The 6,272-nt window shown below is 27.7% G+C and overlaps 1 pseudogene; it reads left to right on the top strand.

The window, feature by feature from the left end:
• Nucleotides 1-1,069: 1,069 nt before the first annotated feature.
• On the top strand, nucleotides 1,070-3,609 carry LOC121239801 (annotated as a pseudogene).
• The last annotated feature ends 2,663 nt before the right edge of the window (nucleotides 3,610-6,272 follow it).

Consider the following 6,272-nt stretch of genomic DNA (forward strand, 5'->3'; position numbering starts at 1 on the left):
TAAATTGGGAAATACGACAATGATCAATCTCTAAAAAAACAATAATCTCACCCCCAAACCTCCAGTTTGATAATGCCTGTGAGATCCCTACTTTGAATACTACAATTCTCTGGAGTACCCAAAGAAAAATCACCACTTAGAGAAATTTCCAATTTGTACTATGTAGAAAAATACCTGTGTAAAATCCACTCCCAAAAGAGAAAAGAAAAACTTTTACCTTTTTCTTTTCACTTGTTGCGCCGTATAGTACCTCTCTCTCTCTCCCTCTCTCCTTTGTTGCTTTTCCACTCACTGTCACGTAAACCACTTCAACTTCTTTTTTATAATTGCAAGTAGAAGCCCTAATAGGCTTAAGTGAGACTTGGGCTACTACATGTGAGTTGAAAAAAAATGGGGTCTATTATTAAAAATTATTTTTTTCATGTAAGTGCTATATTTACTCATTTTTTAAAATGAGTACGTGAGACTTGTACAACCAATGACTGTATCTAGCATTACTCTTATCCTATAAACAATGAAAAAATTTGTTCATCATTCATTTTCTCATCATAAACAATAATGTATTACATAAAATCGTCCCTTGTCATCTCGTATTATTAATTGTGTATTGGATTCAATAATTAATCATGTTTACTACTCATAGAAGTGATTAGTGGGGTTAGAAAGGTAATTCCAGATATTCTTATATATAAAAAGCAAGAATTATAAATAAAGAATAAATGAGAAAGAGAAAAAGTAAATTGCATATTAAAGAATTGGGGAAACATATGACATGAGGATGGGAAAGAATCAGATGCCAAAATATATGAAAAAGGTGGAAAGTAGTTTACATGCTGATGAATTGGGGAAAGGGTTTACGTAAAGATTGGAGGGAATCATATGCCCTTTGTTGTTGGTCCACGGCCTTTAACACATAAATACACAGCGAATATGTATATATATATATATATATATATATATATATATCATGACAAGATCACTCCATTTGCCACAATATGTACATATTTTTTGACATCTTTAGCTGATTTTCTCGCTTGTCAAATCCCTTTTAGAAAATAATAAAAAATGGATGATGAGCTCACTGCCCGACCAGATCTCCGAGTTCAAGGAGGCCTTCAGCCTCTTCGACAAGGACGGCGATGGTATCGTTTCCTAGATCCCTTCCTTTTTCGTCATCCCATCTTATATTTCTTTTGTTTGTGTCTTTCATTTTCTTTTTGAAGTATAATCTGATCCAATTTATGCGATCTTCTGTTGCAATAGTTTTTGTTTGTTCGATTGATTAATTCTGTGGTTGATGCAATGTTTGCCTGTCATTAGTTTTTCTTAAGGATTCATATGATGAATTCTTGGGGTCTTTTTTTCTTGGGTGACTGTGATTTTACATCATTTTGGTCTCTATGTGTTCGGATTGTTCATGTTCTGTTCTATTTTGTAGATCTACTCTTCTTTCAAGCTAGATTATGATTATTTTCACTTGATATTTCATTATTTGGGTGAGTGGATCGATCATATAGTTTGCATAAAGTGATATTGGTTTACACAATCTATGTTTTTAGGTGATTTGTGGCTATGAATTCTAGAAATTACTAGCTTTAAATTTCAAAGTAATTTCTCACATGTTGCTTTCTATTCTATGAGGGTATCTATTATGCATTCTTGGTGATTTGTAGTATGAAAAAAACTACTATGCCGCCCAATTGTTACTGCTCCATTTGACCGCTCAGTGAATTTTGTTTTTTTTTTAAACTTAATGATTAAGAAAATAATTTTTAATATATTGATGTATTTTTTATATTTTTTTAAAATATTTTAAAATGATAAAAAAATATGAATAAAAAAAATATTACTTTCACACTAGCAATCACTTGCAGCGCTAAACGGCATGGTACAGCTCTGGTAGTATTGGCATAGGAATTACATTGTTTTTTGTTTTTTTTTTTTTCATCGTTAGAAATAGTACTCTCTGTTAAGACACTACTATTCTTGGCAGTTTTCTTCAAGTACTATTGGTACAAGCATTTTATGTTTGCATGGTTCTTATGTACTTTCATTGTATATTTTGACAATCATACAATGCATGTTTCCAAATATTCCTTGTTTAATTTTAGGAGGTTTAAATTACAATAGTTGCTATTGAATGAAATGGCTTTGCTATTAAAAAAAAAAAAAAAAAGTACAATAGTTCCTTGAGTTTTACAACTGTTCTCAACTCATCTCATCTAATCTAATATAATCATTATAATTTTTTCAAATTCTCACACAAAATAAAATAAATAATTCAACTTTTTCAAATCTTAAAATAAAAATAATATTTAAAAATTATATTCTAACAATATTTTATTCAATTTTTAATTTTAATCTCAACTCATCTCATATGCAAAACAACCGCGACTAAGAAATCCTTGTTTGACTTCCTGTTTATTGACCTCAACATGAATGCTGGTTCTTAAGGATAACAAACTCCTCTAGAAGCTTAGGCAGGAGGAGTACTTTCTGTATTTATGGTATGTGTATGACTTTATGGTTTTATAAGGTTAAACATATTTTTATGTATCTTTGACTCTTCTCATTTAATAAAAGTGGATAGTATATTGTAATTTAATTATTGACAATGTATCAGTTTCGCAGCAAAATCCAGAATGTCGTAATTGTGATCATCGATCCTCCCAAAAATAAAAAAAAAAAACAGCATCTTATAATAGTACTGCTCTTCTCTTAAGTAGTTGACGGCAAATGTAGAGTTTATCCCATTAGTACTGTTGGATTCAGGCTGAGATCAAATTCATCCCAAGTGCATCATGTTACACGAAATATTCAGAAGTTCTCCATAAACTATAACCCAGGTTGTTAAAGAATTATTTATTTTAGCGTAAATTCTTCGAAAGATGCAATGGTTTTTTTTTTTTTTCCCAACATTTTTTAGGTAGAGAAATGCTTTAGATACAAAAAAATCTCACAAAAATAAACTCATAAATTAATACGACTCAATGTGGTATGTTAAATTGTAAATGTACTTTTATTATATAGTAAATCTAACGTATCATATAAAATCATGTTAGTTTGTGAGTTTACTTTGTTGAATCTCTTTGTGGGTATAACACTTCTCTTTTAAGTATTGTCTTTCTTCTCTGGTTGGTATTTTTGTTTCCACCTTTTATCTTAGCACTTTTCTTTATCTTAAAAGTTTGTTAGAATTATATTGTCTCAAATAGTTTTGTATTTGCTATAGGCTGTATCACTACCAAAGAGCTTGGGACATTAATGCGGCGGTCACTAGGGCAGAACCCAACTGTCGCGCAGCTGCGAAGGATGATAATTGAGGTTGATGCTGATAACAATGGCACCATAGACTTCCCTGAATTCCTTTAGCTAATGGCCAGAAAGATGAAGGAAGCCGATTTGGAGGAGGAGCTAACAGAGGCATTTTGGGTGTTGAACGAAGACCAGGATGGCTTTATTTCAGCAGATAAGCTCCGTCGTGTTATGACAAACCATGGGGAGAAACTGACAGAAAAGCAAGTTGATGAGATGCTTGGTGAGGCTGATATGCAGCGTAATGACCAGATCGACTATAAAGAGCTTGTCAAAATCATGATGGCTAAGTGAGAATCTATAACCTAAACCAAAAAACTCTGTTTTCTGAGAAATTTTTTTTGCTTTCAATGCAAGAATCATTTAAACCCCAAAATATACGTTTTCATCAATGAAAATTTCCCCTCTTTTTTAGCCTTAGTTGACCAAATCACTCTCGGAAGACCTAAAAGAATACATCTTTCAAAAATTTGGTGCCAAACATGAATGCTGTTTTTTAACAAGTAATTAGTGAAATAGAATCGTTTGGATAATAAAAATGTTTCGTTTCATCTCATCTTATCTTATCATTACAATTTTTTCAAATTCTCACACAAAATATAATAAACAATTTAACTTTTTCAAATTTCAAAACAATAATAATAGTAAAAAATAATATTCTAACAATATTTACAATCGTGAATTGTGCAACCGCACGTAATCGTTTTAGAAAAAGTAAATAAAACATGGGATCCACATGAAAAAAATTATTTTTTTAATAGTAGACCCCACTCTTTTTCAAAGCGATTACACGGCATTTACGTACTTCACAATTGTATGTAGAATTATCTATTTTATTTAATTTTCAATTTTTATCTCATCTCATCTCAATTCACTATACAAATGCACCTAAAAGTACGGAAAAATCTATTTGTCATCATTTTTGTTATCATTCGATCATCATTTCCTGATGTGGTATTAAATAATTGGTCCAAAAATGAATCATAATAAATAGACTCCATTCATTTAGAATTATATCATGGCATAGTAAGAAGATGATAATAAAAACAATGATGAGTAACACCACTCAAAAGCGTATAGATTATTCTTTAGAGTAATGATACACTTACACCTCCTTTACTACCAATTTACTACCCAGCTATTTTCATTTTTTCCTTTTGCTATTTGAATCTAGATTAAAAATCTCAAAACATAACATTTTCGCATAATTTAGAAGAAAATAAATTCAATCAACCAACTGATCATATAATTTAATTAAAAATAAATTTAATTTTATAAAAATTGACTCAAAGAGCAAAAGGTCAATTTATAAAATTAAATTTATTTTTAATGAAATTACATAATTACGTTAGTTAATTGAATTTATTTTCTTCTAGATTATGTAATAAAGTCATGTTTAGAGACTTTTAATTCAAATTCAAAGACAAAAAAAAAAAATTGAATAGTAAAAATAGTATAAGCATATCGTTACCTTGTCGTTATCTTATTCTTTATAAAATTAAATTTATTTTTAATGAAATTACATGATTATGTTAGTTAATTGAATTTATTTTCTTTTAGATTATATAATAAAGTCATGTTTAGAGACTTTTAATACAAATTCAAAGAGAAAAAAAAAATGAATAGTAAAAATAGTATAAGCGTATCGTTACCTTAATCTTTATAGAGGTAAGGGGTCATAAATATGTTAGCAAATGCATAGGTGCTTTTCGGCATGTTTATCTTCTTTTTCTACTTCTTCTTCTTTTCTTATTTTTTTTTATTTTTTTTTCTTTCTCTTGAACATTAATTAGGATGTGTTTGGACAATATGAGAATTTTCAAAACTTCTCATAATTTGATTTTCAAACATCACTCAAATATAAAATACATTTTCATATCATTATCTAATCATTATTCAAACATAAAAATTAATACAATTTTTACAAATTTCAAAATAAAACACAAAAATAATACTTTTACAAAATTTAAAACAAAAATTATATTTAAATAAATTTTTAACTTTATAATATTTTTACTTAATATTTTTTCTATTATTTTTCAAAACCTCATAAAATATATTCACTCAAATTATTTTACTACTATTACTGGTTTGGATATAGACATACTTATATATCATCCTATCTCATCTCAATATTCAAATACATACAAACACAAACACTTTTTAATTTCATATCTTTAACTTTTTCATGTAATTATTATTTAACTATTACAACTTTTCCAAACTTCCAAACAAAATATAAAAAGCAATTCAATTTTTTTTAAATAAAAAAATATATTCTAAATATTTTAACTTTATAATATTTTTATTCAATTTTTTTCTCATTTTCCAAAATCTCATAAAGAAGTTTAACTTAAACCATTTCTAACTCATCCTATCTCAATTTAAATATCTCACTACTATTCACAAACTATCTCAACTCATTTCATCCTAACTAATTATCCAAATAAGGCCTAAGTCTGTTTGGTAACACAATTATTTTCAAATATTATAAAATATTTCATTCTCAAACATTACTCAAACACAAAAACATATTCAATTTCAAATCTTCAACTTTTTCATCTAATCATACCTAATCATTAAAACTATTCCAAATTTCAAAATAAAATACAAAAAAAGAAACTATATTTTCAAGTTTTAAAATAAAAATAATATTTAAACATATTTTTAACTTTATAATATTTTTATTTAACTTTTTCTTTCTTATTTTTTAAAATCTAATAAAAAATATCTTAAAATTAAATAATTTTATTACTATTCACAAATAGATATTCTAACTATCAAAATGGCCCAATGACAGAAAACCCAACAGGCACTGTTGCTTCAATTATGCACCAATTTTGACAAAGAGAAATGTTAAGTCTACAAATAAATATTATCCAAAGGCCGTGTACGCTGATTATATCTTCACATAATAAGTTAGATTTATTTTATAATAAAAAATATAACTTAATAGA

The sequence above is a fragment of the Juglans microcarpa x Juglans regia genome, chromosome 7D, assembly GCF_004785595.1.
Source record: "Juglans microcarpa x Juglans regia isolate MS1-56 chromosome 7D, Jm3101_v1.0, whole genome shotgun sequence".
Taxonomy (NCBI): Eukaryota; Viridiplantae; Streptophyta; class Magnoliopsida; order Fagales; family Juglandaceae; genus Juglans; species Juglans microcarpa x Juglans regia.